Source organism: Mus musculus, chromosome 3 (genome assembly GCF_000001635.26).
Source record: "Mus musculus strain C57BL/6J chromosome 3, GRCm38.p6 C57BL/6J".
NCBI classification, from domain to species: Eukaryota; Metazoa; Chordata; class Mammalia; order Rodentia; family Muridae; genus Mus; species Mus musculus.
Genome location: NC_000069.6, coordinates 32307811 through 32326874, shown reverse-complemented (window position 1 = coordinate 32326874; position 19064 = coordinate 32307811). Strand labels below are relative to the sequence as shown.

At 42.0% G+C, this 19064-nt stretch overlaps 1 long non-coding RNA gene across 1 annotated transcript in view; it reads left to right on the top strand.

The window, feature by feature from the left end:
• The first annotated feature begins 567 nt into the window (after positions 1-567).
• The window catches only part of Gm42201, an 88777-nt gene continuing 70280 nt past the window's right edge, over positions 568-19064 (top strand). Inside the window, exon 1 of the long non-coding RNA XR_880745.1 lies at positions 568-695. This is a non-coding gene — a long non-coding RNA (predicted gene, 42201). The remainder of the gene's footprint in view (positions 696-19064) is intronic.

The window sequence follows — 19064 nt, the reverse complement described above, 5'->3', positions numbered from 1 at the left end:
TGCCTCCTGAGTGCTGAGATTAAAGGTGTTACTATCATGCCCAGCTAAAGATTGTCCTCAAACCTCTGATGTTCCTGCCTCTGCTTCTTGAGCAGACCATTCCTGCCTGTGCCACCACAAGCTGACTGTGTTCCTGGACCAGGTTCTATGCAGTCTGCTGTGGATCATGGTGAGGCCTGAGTCCCCTTAGCAGGTCAGTTAATGGCTGGGACACTGCTCGTTAGCAGGGCACTGCTGCAGCCCTGGGTCTTGCTGCACAAATGCTCCTGACTCTTCCCCAGAAGCCAAGAGTTCCCATTTCTCACTTTGGAATTTTGCAAAGATCATGTCTCTTCTCATCTAACCCTCACTGAGATCTCAATGTTTTCTTATTCTTGCTTTTTTTTTTTTTTAATAAAAGGAGAACCTCTTTTTTTTTTAAGATTTATTTATTATTATATTTAAGTACACTGTAGCTGTCTTCAGATCTCAATATGGGTTGTTGTGAGCCACCATGTGGTTGGTGGGATTTGAACTCAGGACCTTCAGAAGAGCAGTCAGTGCTCTTAACCGCTGAGCCATCTCTCCAGCCTCCATATTCTTGTTTTTTTTTTTTCTAGTGAGGACCTTGTAGTTGTCCTTAAGACCTGTAATGTTGGGGCTTGTGAAGAATATTGACAGGGTCATCTGTGGCCAAAAAAGAAGAATTCAACGAGGTGAGTATGTAGCTCAGTGGTAGATTGTTCACCTAGGGTACATGAGGCCCTGGGTTCAATCCCCAGCACTACAAACAAAACCCAAATAAGAGCATGCATATAGAATGATTAAAGTCTGTCTGTCTGTCTGTCTGTCTGTCTGTGTGGTGTGCACACATGTGTGTTTTGCCTGCACGTTAGCCCGTGCACCATCTTTATGCAGTACCCATAGAGGCTAGAAGAGGTCAACAGATTCTTGGAGCTGGAGTTACAAGTGGCTGTGAGATGCCCTGTGTTTGCTGGGAATTGAACCTTGGTCCCCTGGAAGAACAACCAATGCTCTTAATGATGGAGCCACTTCCAGATCTCTTAAAATGATTTAACATAAAATATAATTAGCTCCAGGGCTATCCACAACAGCTACCAGATAAATAAAGGATAGATTTACAAATTTGATTTAATTCCTTTGAGAATAGAAGAGTGCATAATGGTAATTATTAAAATGTTCTTAAGTATACAGAAATATTAAGCTCCACAGAAGGGAGAAGTTAGGGATATTGAATAAAAAAATACTCTAAAGAAATTTAAAAGTCTTGACAAGACAAATTCTCAAAATCTTTGAACGTGGTCCACATGGGATTTCTGGGACTGCTTTTGCCTGGTACAACATAAGTAGAGCCTGGAAATAGGCTTATACAGTAAATAGACATAGATACTAAATATTGAGGCTTTCGATCTTAAAAATTAGATTGGGAAGCAGGGATAGGGAGCCTGACCTATCCCAGACAGTAGAAAGCTAGGCCTTGGAATTATATAAAGAGAAAGGAGCATACTGACATGTACCTACAGAGAAATTAATCTCCATAGCAGACAGGATTTAAGTATACATAAAGTGTCAAGGCTTTTGATCTTAACTTATAGGTTGAAAAGTAGGAGATGCTGAAGAAGCACTGTATCAATGGTTAATATTTGTTTAGATTGTGTGATGGTTTGTATATTCTTGGACCAGGGAGTGGCACCATCTGGAGGTGTTGGAAGGCCTTATTGGAATAGGTGTGACCTGGTTGGAATGGGTGTGTCACTGTTGGTGTGGGCATAAGATCCTCACCCTAGTTGCCTGGAAGTCAGTCTTCCACTAGCAGCCTTTGGATGAAGATGTAGAACTCTCAGCTCTATCTGTGCCATGCCTGCCTGGATACTGCCATGCTCCCACCTTGATGATAATGGACTGAACCTCTGAATCTGTAAGCCAGCCCCAATTAAATGTTGTTTTATTAAGACTTGCCTTGGTCATGGTGTCTGTTCACAGCAGTAAAACCCTAACTAAGAAAGATTGTTTAATTGCCTTGAATTGCTTTTGTTATCAAAATGTGTATGGTTATATGGTTTAGTGGTTATATTAAAAGTGTTCTTGGAGAGAGGTCAAGCTATGCCTTTAATGATTTCTGGTTACTGGACCAAGGAGATGCTATTTTAGGAGAGAGGCTCTGTATTTGTGTTGAGAGGAAAGGAGAAAAGGCTCTGGACCCCTTCCAGAATGATATGGATCAGATATGGCAGGGGACGACCCCCTGAGGATCTTGACTACTGAAAAAAAAATTTTGAGAAAGTCAAACAGGACAGGAAACTTGATCTGCTGGTTCCTTGACATGGAAACAGCCCAGTAACTGACTTAGATATAAAAATGTCTCTACCTCAAACTTCAGCTTAAATGAGTCAATAAGTCTTATTGGTTATGGAATCTTTAAGATTCTTCATGCCCTCCTTCATATGGCAGGAATGGAGATTTATTACAATTGGTTATTGATAAAATTAACTCATAAGAAAGATAGTTGTCTTTTACCTGCTCAAACAAAGAGCAAAAACTTTGTTAACTGATCCTTAACTGATCTGTACACCCTACACAACCCATATGAATATCTTAATGGTAAAACAATTTTGGTCGTGAGATTCATATATTACAGGATAGACAGCTTTGACAAGATTCATCCTAAGAGATGCTGAAGTGACCTGCTGTTCCAGCCCCTGCATCCTGATGGCTGTCCAGAGACTTGCTTCCAGAACGGAAATTGCTCCTGATTCCGGATAATCTCACCTCATCCCACCTTTCAGATGGATCCAGTCAGAACTTCAGTCAAGCCCTGAGCCTTCTAAGACTACAGAGAGTGGATAATAGATGCTAAAGCTAGCTTTCTTAAGTCTAACCAATTTTTCTAATTTTCCTACTCCTCCCTACCCTTTTAAATAATTTCTTGTCACTTTCAGCATGAAGACATCATGGAGAGTCGTCAGCATAACTCCTTTGGTTTGGGTGTCCGGTTATGGTTACAAATTATAGATAGGGTGCCATTTTAAGGGATAATTTGGAAATGGTCATAATTTTGAACTGAAAGAAATAGATAGGATGGATTACTAATATTATTCGTGAACAAAGCATTGTGAAGTCATAATCGTACATTGATAGAAATCTTTGTAATTGATGTAAAATTGAAGTGATAATTTCTTCCATTGGTACAAAATTTATATATTGATATATATTTAAGGTTGCCATAGGTATAAATCTTTATATATTGATACAAAATTTGAAATTAACATTGTTACTCTTAGATAGGCATTGTGCCTCTGCAACTCATTTAAGAACATAAGGCTTTGACCCAGTCCTTTTATAGCTGCTCTTACAAACTGTTTAGGATGATTAAGTAATGCAAGTTAAGAGCCAGATAGTAAACTCATGGTTATATAGATTCTGATTTAATTATTATTCAATTCAATATTATTCAATTAGAAATAGCTAAGAGTAATCAAGTTTTAACAGTTCAGCTATCTATCTATCTATCTATCTATCTATCTATCTATCTATCTATGTTCTTCAGAAGCATCAGAAATCCACAGGATTTGAAATTTAATCATTTTATTATTATTAGAAAATTTGACTAGAGACATGTCTGCTCCTGACAGTATCCCCTTCAAGTTTCAAAGAAGATATTGAACTCCAGGCGAAGTTAATTATTGTGGCAAGGTAGCCATTAGACAGAAATTGCCTATATCATCTACAGACAATATACTGTCCAAAAAGGACAATCAGAAGTCAGATAGTTGACTGCTGAGCTCTGTCAAGACAGGGTAAACTAGTCCTTCATATTCCTACTTCATTTCAGGGTCAGCAAGATGGCTCTGGGACAAAAGGCTAAAGACAGGTGCTTTGATATTTTGAGGAATAGGGACTGTCCAGGTAGTCAGCTGTCTCTCCAATTTGCTTAAGTTTTGGAAGCTATGTTTTTGTGCTTCCTAAATATTCAGGTAATTTTTAATTCATTCTCAGATTTCTGACTGGGTTGAAGACTAGTTATTCCTCATAATCAAACTCAAGTTGTTTAGCACTGAGACAGTTGATATAGAGTGAAAAGGATCATTTTCAGATGGTGATAGAGGCTAAAATAAGAGCACAATTCAAATATAAAATTATAAGCTCTTTAGTTAGGATAGGTGATAGAGTACTTTATCTAATTGACAAATATGATAGACTAAATGTTAGTTACATATCATACTTTGTAATTTACATAATTGTTATGGTATGCTCAAGCAGTATAACCATATGTCTAAGAGAAGATCCTGTTTTTAATTTGTACAGAAAAGGTGAGATGTTGGGGATTGGTTTTAATGCTTTGAATTCATCAGGAATCTGCGTTTCCAAATGGTGAAGGTCCTTGTCCCCAATTGGTTTGTGATCAATCAATAAAGATCCAATGGCTAATGGCTGGGTAGAGAGAGGAGGGCAGAACTTTTAGATTGCATAGGCTTGGATCTAGAAGATAGGAAGGAAGAATTGCCAGGATTTGGAGGGAGACGGATCAGATTTAAAGCTGCAGAAGGAAAATCATCCAAGACGTAGGTGAGAAGAAATGTGACCCATGAGAAGGAATACAACCCTGAAAAGGGCTACCCAGAAGGGTCTTGGGCAGCAAAGACTAGGGAGCCACCTAGAAGGAGCCAGGGCAACAAAGATAAAATATAGAATCAGAGGGCATTAAGCCAGGATTGCAGGAGGGAAATGTGTGCTAGCTGCGGGGAGGATTAGAACTGCCTAACCTTTGAGCTAGCCAAGACATTCTAAAATTAACTGGTGCGCACACGTGTGTGTGTGTGTGTGTGTGTGTGTGTGTGTGTGTGTGTGTGTCTTTCTTTGCGAATCCAGATTGCTCCTGGGCGAGTGCGTGTGTTTGACTCACTGGTGGCCAAATTGGCCTAGCTAAATTCACAGCTATACAGATCAACAATCACAGTTACTGATCCCAAGAGCAGGGGTAGGATAGTATATATGTTGTTCTACTGGGCTGTTTTCTCTGGAAATGACATGACCACTGGTTATCATGGAGCAGAGATTGCTGTCCTGACATGTAGGCCCTGTTGTCATGGCAGTGAAATAAGCAAGATAACCCAGTGCTTTCTAAGTTTTGTAGGAGAGGGGGAAGAGTCACAGGACCTTCACTGGGGCTTCCAGTGGCTCCTTGCTCCCTCCTTCCAGCTGCACATTATTTTGGTGGGCAGGCAGAGTATATGGAAGGCGGGAGGTTATTGAACGCTGGAATCCATCAATGGCATTTAGGAGCTCATCACCTACATTGGGGTGGGTGTTGTCATTGATACAGCTGTGTCTGAGTCACATGCTCCTGGAAATGACCCCTTACCCATGCTTCTGTAAGTTGCACCAACTCCCTGGCTTCCTAAGCTGGACTTGGATAGAATTGTTGCTTTGATCAGTTCTTGGTTCCCTATCTGGTGTGAAGAGATAACCTGTTCACATTTCCCCAGAAAAAGTAATGTAACATATGCTATACACGTGTGTGGAGTATGTGGTAGAGAGTGGTGTACCATAGGAAAAGAGGCTAAAAGTGGATGCTGAGCCTTCCACATCAATGGTATTAATATTTGCAAGGAGGGAACACTGTAGGAGAAGAAAGAAAACCATTTTAGCCAGCATCTTCACAGAGAAATGGATGCTTAGAAGTAGTAAGGCATGCATGCATGCTCACTGATGGGAGTGGCCTTTTCCTGTTAGGTGACATTCTTATGGAGAATGTCCAGTGTCCATGCATTCTTTGACACTTTCTTTCTTACAGGAAAGTAATAATGGTGAGTACCTTTTAGACGGGGCGCTGTGCGCATACCTCCTCTGAATTAAAATATTCCTCCTGGAGGGCAGGAGGCTCCTAAGACTCAGAGATCTCAGAGATCTTACAAGACATACAAGACCCTTTCCCAGGGTCATATAAAGCAGTAAGCAACTGCTGAGGGTTGGGTCTGTCTGCAAGCTGGACAGGGAGGGCCAGGAAGCAGCTTTTGTGAGCTGTCATCCATGCTAGGGTGGGCTCTTCATTGGTGCAGCTGCCTTTGAGTCATCTATGTTTTTGCAAGTCACCTCTCCCCATGTTCCTTTAAGACCTCTACTATGCTCCGGTAAGTACTCTCTCATGCTTCTGTAACCCTGTCCCCATCCCTGTATACCCGCTATGCTTTTATAACCTATGTCTCCAGGTAAACCTAATGAACCATAGCTTTGATCTCTTGCTGATGCCCTGTCTGAAGTGGGTAATGAGGTGAGATCTAACTGAACTTCTTGGAGCACATACCTTGATAATAGAAAGCTCTATTAGTGTCAAATTGCTGATTATCTTTTCTGTCTTTCTGAGCCAGTGTCTTGATAGAGAGCCCAGGCTGGTCGCAAATGTGTGATGCCATTGCTTCTGCCTCCTAGGTGCTAGGATTATAGGTGTGCATCACCATACCTGGCCTCTTCCATCATTTCTAAAATGAATTATTCTCATGAGCCCCTCCCCCCACAAGGCCTTGCACTGTAGCCCGGGTTGGCTTTGAACTTGCTATCCTGCCTGTGCCTACCAAGAGCTAAGGATCACTGGGATGTGCTGCGACTTGCATCTTGTACATACAAACTGAGTACATCGATTGTCCTTTCTCATTCCATCTCTGGTTTCTCGAAGGCCATCCACATGTCTTGTAAGGCGAGTGCCATGTTCCATACAGTGTGCTTGAAGAAGCTATCTTCTTGGCTCCCAAAGCAGGGGTGAAGAAGGCTGAGGAGCAGGTACTGGAGTGTGGGGCTTGTGGCTTGATCATTCTGCTGTTCAAGGTCTGCCCTCACTCAGCTTGTGCCAGCCTCTGCACTGTTCCTCCCCCCACACCTCTCTGTGTGAGTGTGTAGGTGTGGTTGAGCAGCTGTGTGCCTGTGTCTCAACATTGCTAGTGTCACGAGTGCCTGCCACTTGGTTGGCCTCTTCCTTCCTTCCTTCCTTCCTTCCTTCCTTCCTTCCTTCCTTCCTTCCTTCCTTCCCTCCCTCCCCCCTCCCTCCTCCCTCCTTCCCTCCCTACTTTCCTCCCTTCTTTTCTTTCTCTCATTTTTTTGTTTTTGTTTTTTGTTTTTTGTTTTTTTTTGAAGCAGGGTTTCTCTGTGTAACCGCCCTGGCCACCTTGAAACTTTTATAGACCAGGCTGGCCTTGGACTCACAAAGATGTACCTGCCTCTGCTGGGACTAAGGGCCTGTGCCACCATGCCCACCTTGGGTTGGCTTGTTATTATTATTATTTTAATGGAGTCTGGAGATTGAACTCAGGTCTTCATGCTTGCCAGGCAGCCCAGCCCTAAATGTTCTTAATGCTGGCTTCATACTCTTCTGTTCTTCCTCCTCTTTTTCTTTCCTAGAGAGTGAGAAGGGTGAAGATGGTGGGAATGGGCAGCTATAAAAGTCCCATTGATTGGGTCATTTTTTCAGTCTAGTTGACTAAGGCACGAGATAGATGTTCAAAAAGAAATATAGGTGAACTAATACGTGAATAACAATAGCCCATCTCCAACTTGCAGGTGCGCTAGTAGACAGGGTGTAACATTGGGTCTAGACCACTTACATGCATGTGGGAGGAGTAGGCAATTACTGCTTTTATCTGTCTCACTATGTTATCTGTACCATGCATATAAACACCCTCTGCTGTTGCATGTGTTGCATATATGTGAGTGTGTGGTTGTGCCATAGGAAGGCATCAGATGTCTTTTTCCTTCACTCTCTGCTTTAAGTAACCCTTAGGACAGGGTTTTACTTTCTGAACTTGAACTCCTCCTTCAATCTATGCTGGCTGACCAGTGAATCTCTGGATCTGCCTGCCTCTGACCCAGTGTTGGGGTTATAGACATGCGTTCCCGTACATAGGCGCTAGGAATTTAAACGTAGGTCCTTATGCTTTACTGAACAACACTCTTACCCACTGAGCCATCTCCCCAGTCCCTTTTAAGCTTGCTGCCTTTCTAATTAACTAATAAGCAGGATCACTTAGTAGATTCAACACATTGCGTGCTGAGAGGTTCTGTAGACTCTTGTTTTCTCCTAGTAGGCACTTGTATCAACTGGGGAATCTAGCTGGTGCGGCTGGGAGGCAGAAAGCTTTCCAGCACTTTCTTCTGATCCAAGGATGGGGTTTCAATGTTAAAGATATTTGGTTTTGGAGACGACTTAAATATGTTTTTAAAGCAAATGCAATTGGCTTTGATCTCTGTCAAGATTAACGGTCTTAAGGCATTAGGTGGAATGGCTTTATATAGTAAAGAAGATGAAAAGGCGTTAGAGTTGGTGATAGTCACAGGAAAGTGTGTTCCAGGAATAAGGAGCCCTTATGAAAACACCTCAGTGGACTCTGGGGAAGAAAGGTCATGAGAGTAACTGAGAAAAGAAGTCAACCAACTGGGCTTACAATGGAAGAACTCTGTCTTGACTGGAGCGTTAGCCCCAAGCTTCTGCTGATGGTTCAGTGGCCTCAGTTTCCCTTTTCCTTTGCATTTCCTTCCTGCCCAGACGCAACCGGCAGCAGCTGCTTGGTCCCGTACCCTTGCTTGTCTGTTTCTTGACTGCTCTGTCAGTTGCACGCTGACACGGAGGAAGTTATGGTGGGGCGGCACATGTGGCAAGGTGCTGGCGGGAGTGTGAACACGTTAGCAGTTTGGCTTCATTTTCCGAGCTTCTAGGCAGTGAGTGTGAAGACAAAGCACACAGAAAGGGAGCAACAAGGGGGAGGCACATGGTTTACACATTTGGTGAGTTCCTTCAGTAGCCCAGGGAAATCAGGCTTAGAGCCACTAGCCCAAGGTCATGTTTTCTACTTCACCGGGAAGAGAAGATTCTTTTGCAGGTCCAGAGAGCTCGCTGGTCAGCCACCCTAGAGAGGAACGGGTACTTCTTAACTGGCAAAGAGGAGCCACTCGGCATAACGGGATATTCCAGTTGCTGGAGGTCAGTAGGAATATTCTAGATGTTAAAATCCTGCTGTGTCCACATTACCTTGTGAAGCCCTGCGCAGAGCTAACGTTTGCCGCCTGCCCTGCACTGCCTGCCTACGAACAGAAGAGGGCAGCTCACCATGCACTCATTATATACGGCTTACTTGATTAGAATTCTAGAAAAGGAAACCCGCCTTTGATTAAAAAAAAAAAAAAAAAAAAGGTAATGTTTGCTTTTCTAAGTGAACTGATGGCATGATTCTGCTAATAGTTTTGAAAATTTAAATGAATAAAAATGTCGTGTCATTCTCTAGCTTCAAGGGACTTCAGAGTTCTAGTGGGGACCAGCTGTAACAAACTTGGTCGAGGCTCTTTGTACCTGCCGGTCTTCTGCTGGCTAAGATGCTGGCTCTTCAGGTCGCTACTGAGAAAAGGAAGAAAGCAGGAAGGGGGAAATAAAGGAAGACAGAAAGAGGGGAGAAGGGGAGGAAAGAGAGTGAGGGAGGGAAAGGGAGAGGGTCTGTGTGAGGGGAGTATGGAGAGACGGGGGCAGGGCAGGGTACTGAGCCAAAGGCAGAAAGGAGTTTTTCAGCTGATCTGTCTGGTCTGATGGCATTACTTACCGTCCAGGGCTACCCAGGCAGTGAGTGCTGAAGTCAGGCTTAAAGACCAGGGTTTTTAGCATGCATTTCACATTATTTGCCCTCCAAGTCTTGCTTGGTCTAAGTCTGTCTTTGGTTTACTTTTGGAACCCTTTGCCATTCTGCTAAGGCATATACGTTGCTAGTTTACATTTTTCAGTAATTTGATTTTCTATGCTTTTTTGATCTTTCACTTTAAAGATTTATTTATTATTATTCTGTATATGCGTGCCTACATATTTTTACGTGTACCATGTATGTGCAAGTCCTGAGGAGGGCCAGAACAGGCCATTGGATCTGCTGGAACTGGAGCTACAGGCAGTGCGAGCTCACACGTGGGTACTGGGAACCAAATCTGACTCCTTGGTAAGAGTAGTGAGCACTCTAACCACTGATCCCTTAATATACACTTTATTTATTGAGATTTTATTTATTTTTATTTTATCATATGGGTATTTTGTCTGTGTACCATGTGCAGACAGTACCTGCAGAGGCTAGAAGAGGGTGTCCGATCCCCTGGAATGGGACTTAGAGATAGTTGTGAGCTGCAATGTGGGTGCTGGGAATTGAACCTGGGTCCTCTGGAAGAGCAGTCAGTGCTCTGAACCACTGAGTCATTTCCCCAGCCTGATAAGTAGACACTTTAAAAGCAGGAGAACACACTTAGTTTCTTTCCCAGGTTGTCCTGAGTCTTTTCATCTAATGGGGTTTAATTCAGATATTAGAAGATGAATCTAATAAAGGCAAAGTATGTTTGAAAGCAGGCCAGGTATTGGCATGGTGACAAAAACTCTGCTTCTTGTTAGCCTCTGAACTTTCTATAATCTTCATGGTAACAGGAGCAGTGCCTCTCTAGTGGCCCTGTTTGAAACTTGGAATTGATTGTTGTAATACCTCTGTTTCCATGAGGGCATCTAGAACATCCAAGAATTATTAAATGTTCAGGAAAAGACAACCCAAATCATATTTGCTCTATGAGATGTCATTTCTGAGCCTTACTGTTCTCCCCCAAACAGTCTCAGGCAAAGAGGAGGTATGGCTGCATCATACATTGCTTGATCATTAAAAATAGAACTTACACATTAAAAATATTGCACATTTTGAGGTGATTGGTTTCATGAGGTCTTATCAGATCATTCAATATAAAGTCTAGCATTGGCCTGGGGCTCCCTGGAGACTGTGATTTAATTATTCTGAAGTTCAAAACATTGGCTACAAGGGACCAGAAGGCCCTAGCTCTTCCGGTGGGCTTAGATTTCAGTACTTGTCATGGCTGAGATCTAGGGACCTTTCTGTTCTGCTAGATAGTGTTTAAGCTGTTTCCAAAGCAGATACCATATCTGGCTGTATTCTGGCCCATGCCCATGCACTTCCTGCTCAGGGTACTTATGGGCTGGCTCTATGCATCTGAAGCTAACATCTGCCCATGTTTCCTTCTTTATTATACTATGACTGATGTTTGCACATTCCTTTGTATTAGGCTCATGTCTTCTTTCCCTGTGAGCTCCCGCTCTGCCATAAATCCTTAACCATTTAAACAAAGATTTCTTTTTTTTTTTTTTGGACCACGGAGGGGAAATTAATTCTAAATGCATATTTTTGGAGAGGAACAAAACAGAGGGAAACAAAGTTGCTTAAGGGGATTCTAGTTACATTTAGCATCAATCTTTGTAGAACTGTAGTGGAAACTTGAAGAATTAATGAAAACGGTTACATATTTTAGTACCAATTCCTATTATTCGGTTTATATGGTTAAACAATAAAAATGAGGTTTAGTTGCAGGTCAGAGAGACTCCCTCCCCTCTGGTTATTTTCCACAGCACTGGGAGGTGCTGTGCAGGCTGCTGGGGGAGGAAAGACTTCACTGATCTTTCCCAGTGCTGGGCCCTATGTGCTACAACACCAGCCTTTAGGCAAGATATGCACATTGGTACAATGATGACCTGACTTTATAGGTGTTTCATGCCTAGTACTTTAACCTGGTCAAAAGCCTATGGTTGGGGAGTTCATAGACTCTAGGGAAGAACCTACTAATGTTTGGCTAAATGTGGTCAAATCGCCTTCTGAACATTTATTGTTTTATGCATAAATCTGGGCAGCTTTCAGTCTTGGTCAGAGAGGCTTCATTTTTTCTTTGGGAAGCAGATAAGGCCTCATAATTGGTCAAAGAATGGAGTAAATGACTGTGGAGCTCTTAGCCAAAATGAAACTCCCTCCGTTAATACCTAAGGACCTAGGGGCCAGCTCTCCCTCCTGCCACAAGTGGCAAGGGGTAATCTCTTGTCCATGTCATTGCATGCAAGCTTTATTTTATTTATATATTCTATGCATATACACCTGCATGCCAGAAGAGGGCATCAGATCCTGTCTTATTTATTTATTTATTAATATTTTTTATTATTATGTATTTTCCTCAATTACATTTAGAATGCTATCCAAAAAGTCCCCAATACCCTCCCCCGCCCACGTCCCTACCCACCCATTCCCATTTTTTTGGCCCTGGCGTTCCCCTGTACTGGGGCATATAAAGTTTGCGTGTCCAATGGGCCTCTCTTTCCAGTGATGGCTGACTAGGCCATCTTTTGATACATATGCAGCTAGAGTTAAGAGCTCCGGGGTACTGGTTTGTTCATAATGTTGTTGCACCTACAGGGTTGCAGATCTCTTTAGCTCCTTGGATACTTTCTCTAGCTCCTCCATTGGGGGCCCTGTGCTCCATCCAATAGCTGACTGTGAGCATCTACTTATGTGTTTGCTACAGATCCCGTTTTAGGTGGCTGTGAGCTACCATGTGATTATCGGGCTTGAAGTCAGTAGTTCTGGAAGAATGTCCAGAGCTCTTAACCCCTGAGCCATCTCTCCAGCCCCACTCTGCCTTATTTTTGAGGCAAAGTATGTCTCTGAATCTGGAGTTCACTTTCCCCCCTAGCCTGGCAGCCAGCAAGCCTCAGCAACCCATTTATCTTCAACTTCTTCAGCGATGTAGTCATTGTAGGCGTTCATGAAAAGAAATGCTCACTCGAGCCCCGGGCTTCCTGGCCAGCGGAGTTGCCTGACACCCGCAAGGGCCCACACAGGATTCCCCACGGGATCCTAAGACCTCTGGTGAGTGGAACACAGCGCCAGCCCCAATCCAATCGCGCGGAACCTGAGACTGTGGTACATAGGGAAGCAGACTACCCGGGCCTGACCCGGGGCAAAAGCCCCTTCCGCTCCACTCGAGCCCCGGGCTTCCTTGCCAGCAGAGTCACCTGACACCCACAAGGGCCCATACGGGATTCCCCACGGGATACTAAGATCTCTAGTGAGTGGAACACAACTTCTGCCAGGAGTCCGGTTCGAACACCAGATATCTGGGTACCTTCCTGCAAGAAGAGAGCTTTCCTGCAGAGAATACTCTACCCACTGAAACCAAGGAGAGTGCTACCCTCCCAGGTCTGCTTATAGAGGCTAACAGAGTCACCTGAAGTACAAGCTCTTAACAGAGACAACTATAACAGCTAGCTTCAGAGATTACCAGATGGCGAAAGGCAAACGTAAGAATCCTACTAACAGAAATCAAGACCACTCACCATCATCAGAACGCAGCACTCCCACCCCACCTAGTCCTGGGCACCCCAACACAACCGAAAATCTAGACCCAGATTTAAAAACATTTTTCATGATGATGATAGAGGACATCAAGAAGGACTTTCATAAGTCACTTAAAGAATTACAGGAGAGCACTGCTAAAGAGTTACAGGCCCTTAAAGAAAAGCAGGAAAACACAGCCAAACAGGTAGAAGTCCTTAAAGAAAAACAGGAAAATACATCCAAACAGGTAATGGAAATGAACAAAACCATACTAGAACTAAAAAGGGAAGTAGACACAGTAAAGAAAACCCAAAGCGAGGCAACGCTGGAGATAGAAACCCTAGGAAAGAGATCTGGAACCATAGATGCGAGCATCAGCAACAGAATACAAGAAATGGAAGAGAGAATCTCAGGTGCAGAAGATTCCATAGAGAACATCGAAACAACAGTCAAAGAAAATACAAAATGCAAAAGGATCCTAACTCAAAACATCCAGGAAATCTAGGACACAATGAGAAGACCAAACCTACGGATAATAGGAATTGATGAGAATGAAGATTTTCAACTTAAAGGGCCAGCTAATATCTTCAACAAAATAATTGAAGAAAACTTCCCAAACATAAAGAAAGAGATGCCCATGATCATACAAGAAGCCTACAGAACTCCAAATAGACTGGACCAGAAAAGAAATTCCTCCCGACACATAATAATCAGAACAACAAATGCACTAAATAAAGATAGAATATTAAAAGCAGTAAGGGAGAAAGGTCAAGTAACATATAAAGGAAGGCCTATCAGAATTACACCAGACTTTTCACCAGAGACTATGAAAGCCAGAAGAGCCTGGACAGATGTTATACAGACACTAAGAGAACACAAATGCCAGCCCAGGCTACTATACCCAGCCAAACTCTCAATTACCATAGATGGAGAAACCAAAGTATTCCACGACAAAACCAAATTCACACAATATCTTTCCACGAATCCAGCCCTTCAAAGGATAATAACAGAAAAGAAGCAATACAAGGACGGAAATCATGCCTTAGAACAAACAAGAAAGTAATCCCTCAACAAACCAAAAAGAAGAGAGCCACAAGAACAGAATGCCAACTCTAACAACAAAAATAAAAGGAAGCAACAATTACTTTTCCTTAATATCTCTTAATATTAATGGACTCAATTCCCCAATAAAAAGACATAGACTAACAGACTGGCTACACAAACAGGACCCAACATTCTGCTGCTTACAGGAAACCCATCTCAGGGAAAAAGACAGACACTACCTCAGAGTGAAAGGCTGGAAAACAATTTTCCAAGCAAATGGTCTGAAGAAACAAGCTGGAGTAGCCATTCTAATATCGGATAAAATCGACTTCCAACCCAAAGTTATCAAAAAAGACAAGGAGGGACACTTCATACTCATCAAAGGTAAAATCCTCCAAGAGGAACTCTCAATTCTGAATATCTACGATCCAAATGCAAGGGCAGCCACATTCATTAAAGACATTTTAGTAAAGCTCAAAGCACACATTGCACCTCACACAATAATAGTGGGAGACTTCAACACACCACTTTCATCAAGGGACAGATCGTGGAAACAGAAACTAAACAGGGACACAGTGAAACTAACAGAAGTTATGAAACAAATGGACCTGACAGATATCTACAGAACATTTTATCCTAAAACAAAAGGATATACCTTCTTCTCAGCACCTCACGGGACCTTCTCCAAAATTGACCATATAATTGGTCACAAAACAGGCCTCAACAGATACAAAAATATTGAAATTGTCCCATGCATCCTATCAGACCACCATGGCCTAAGACTGATCTTCAATAACAACATAAATAATGGAAAGCCAACATTCACGTGGAAACTGAACAACACTCTTCTCAATGATACCTTGGTCAAGGAAGGAATAAAGAAAGAAATTAAAGACTTTTTAGAGTTTAATGAAAATGAAGCCACAACGTACCCAAACCTTTGGGACACAATGAAAGCATTTCTAAGAGGGAAACTCATAGCTCTGAGTGCCTCCAAGAAGAAACGGGAGAGAGCACATACTAGCAGCTTGACAACACATCTAAAAGCTCTAGAAAAAAAGGAAGCAAATTCACCCAAGAGGAGTAGACGGCAGGAAATAATCAAACTCAGGGGTGAAATCAACCAAGTGGAAACAAGAAGAACTATTCAAAGAATTAACCAAATGAGGAGTTGGTTCTTTGAGAAAATCAACAAGATAGATAAACCCTTAGCTAGACTTACTAAAGGGCACAGGGACAAAATCCTAATTAACAAAATCAGAAATGAAAAGGGAGACATAACAACAGATCCTGAAGAAATCCAAAACACCATCAGATCCTTCTACAAAAGGTTATACTCAACAAAACTGGAAAACCTGGATGAAATGGACAAATTTCTGGACAGATACCAGGTACCAAAGTTGAGTCAGGATCAAGTTGACCATCTAAACAGTCCCATATCACCTAAAGAAATAGAAGCAGTTATTAATAGTCTCCCAGCCAAAAAAAGCCCAGGACCAGACAGGTTTAGTGCAGAGTTCTATCAGACCTTCAAAGAAGATCTAATTCCAGTTCTGCACAAACTATTTCACAAAATAGAAATAGAAGGTACTCTACCTAACTCATTTTATGAAGCCACTATTACTCTGATACCTAAACCACAGAAAGATTCAACAAAGATAAAGAACTTCAGACCAATTTCTCTTATGAATATCGATGCAAAAATCCTCAATAAAATTCTTGCTAACCGAATCCAAGAACATATTAAAGCAATCATCCATCCTGACCAAGTAGGTTTTATTCCAGGGATGCAGGGATGGTTTAATATACGAAAATCCATCAATGTAATCCATTATATAAACAAACTCAAAGACAAAAACCACATGATCATCTCGTTAGATGCAGAAAAAGCATTTGACAAGATCCAACACCCATTCATGATAAAAGTTTTGGAAAGATCAGGAATTCAAGGCCCATACCTAAACATGATAAAAGCAATCTACAGCAAACCAGTAGCCAACATCAAAGTAAATGGAGAGAAGCTGGAAGCAATCCCACTAAAATCAGGGACTAGACAAGGCTGCCCACTTTCTCCCTACCTTTTCAACATAGTACTTGAAGTATTAGCCAGAGCAATTCGACAACAAAAGGAGATCAAGGGGATACAAATTGGAAAAGAGGAAGTCAAAATATCACTTTTTGCAGATGATATGATAGTATATATAAGTGACCCTAAAAATTCTACCAGAGAACTCCTAAACCTGATAAACAGCTTCGGTGAAGTAGCTGGATATAAAATAAACTCAAACAAGTCAATAGCCTTTCTCTATACAAAGAATAAACAGGCTGAGAAAGAAATTAGGGAAACAACACCCTTCTCAATAGTCACAAATAATATAAAATATCTTGGCGTAACTCTAACTAAGGAGGTGAAAGATCTGTATGATAAAAACTTCAAATCTCTGAAGAAAGAAATTAAAGAAGATCTCAGAAGATGGAAAGATCTCCCATGCTCATGGATTGGCAGGATCAACATTGTAAAAATGGCTCTCTTGCCAAAAGCAATCTACAGATTCAATGCAATCCCCATCAAAATTCTAACTCAATTCTTCAACGAATTAGAAGGAGCAATTTGCAAATTCATCTGGAATAACAAAAAACCTAGGATAGCAAAAACTCTTCTCAAGGATAAAAGAACCTCTGGTGGAATCACCATGCCTGACCTAAAGCTTTACTACAGAGCAATTGTGATAAAAACTGCATGGTACTGGTATAGAAACAGACAAGTAGACCAATGGAATAGAATTGAAGACCCAGAAATGAACCCACACACCTATGGTCATTTGATCTTCGACAAGGGAGCTAAAACCATCCAGTGGAAGAAAGACAGCATTTTCAACAATTGGTGCTGGCACAACTGGTTGTTATCATGTAGAAGAATGCGAATTGATCCATACTTATCTCCTTGTACTAAGGTCAAATCTAAGTGGATCAAAGAACTTCACATAAAACCAGAGACACTGAAACTTATAGAGGAGAAAGTGGGGAAAAGCCTTGAAGATATGGGCACAGGGGAAAAATTCCTGAACAGAACAGCAATGGCATGTGCTGTAAGATCGAGAATTGACAAATGGGACCTAATGAAACTCCAAAGTTTCTGCAAGGCAAAAGACACCGTCAATAAGACAAAAAGACCACCAACAGATTGGGAAAGGATCTTTACCTATCCTAAATCAGATAGGGGGCTAATATCCAACATATATAAAGAACTCAAGAAGGTGGACTTCAGAAAATCGAACAACCCCATTAAAAAATGGGGCTCAGAACTGAACAAAAAATTCTCACCTGAGGACTACCGAATGGCAGAGAAGCACCTGAAAAAATGTTCAACATCCTTAATCATCAGGGAAATGCAAATCAAAACAACCCTGAGATTCCACCTCACACCAGTCAGAATGGCTAAGATCAAAAATTCAGGTGACAGCAGATGCTGTCGTGGATGTGGAGAAAGAGGAACACTCCTCCATTGTTGGTGGGATTGCAGGCTTGTACAACCACTCTGGAAATCAGTCTGGCGGTTCCTCAGAAAACTGGATATAGTACTACCGGAGGATCCAGCAATACCTCTCCTGGGCATTTATCCAGAAGATGCCCCAACTGGTAAGAAGGACACATGCTCCACTATGTTCATAGCAGCCTTATTTATAATAGCCAGAAGCTGGAAAGAACCCAGATGCCCCTCAACAGAGGAATGGATACAGAAAATGTGGTACATCTACACAATGGAGTACTACTCAGCTATTAAAAAGAATGAATTTATGAAATTCCTAGCCAAATGGATGGACCTGGAGGGCATCATCCTGAGTGAGGTAACACATTCACAAAGGAACTCACACAATATGTACTCACTGATAAGTGGATATTAGCCCCAAACCTAGGATTCCCAAGATATAAGGTACAATTTGCTAAACACATGAAACTCAAGAAGAATGAAGACTGAAGTGTGGACACTATGCCCCTCCTTAGAATTGGGAACAAAACACCCATGGAAGGAGTTACAGAGACAAAGTTTGGAGCTGAGATGAAAGGATGGACCATGTAGAGACTGCCATATCCAGGGATCCACCCCATAATCAGCATCCAAACGCTGACACCATTGCATATACTAGCAAGATTTTATTGAAAGGACCCAGATGTAGCTATCTCTTGTGAGACTATGCCGGGGCCTAGCAAACACAGAAGTGGATGCTCACAGTCAGCTAATGGATGGATCACAGGGCTCCCAATGGAGGAGCTAGAGAAAGAACCCAAGGAGCTAAAGGGATCTGCAACCCTATAGGTGAAACAACATTATGAACTAACCAGTACCCCGGAGCTCTTGACTCTAGCTGCATATGTATCAAAAGATGGCCTAATCAGCCATCACTGGAAAGAGAGGCCCATTGGACACTCAAACTTTGTATGCCCCAGTACAGGGGAACGCCAGGGTCAAAAAGGGGGAGTGGGTGGGTAGGGGCTGGGGGTGGGTGGGTATGGGGGACTTTTGGTATAGCATTGGAAATGTAAATGAGCTAAATACCTAATAAAAAATGGAAAAAAAAAGAAAAGAAATGCTCCATTTGTTACATAGGTGTTGGAGTTCAAATGACTACAGTTTTGTTTTGACCCCATTTTGTGTTTGCTTAGACAGTTCTCAGCTCTCTACCCTTTTCCCCACAACAGTTATATCTACCTTAGTAACATATTTGAGATTTCCATGGCCTTGAACATGTCCAGATGCATTAACCAAAATAATCAATGTAAACTAAAATAACTAGAAAAGATATATCTTTAAACATCTGGTATGCTATTATCTAATTGGTATACTCTATC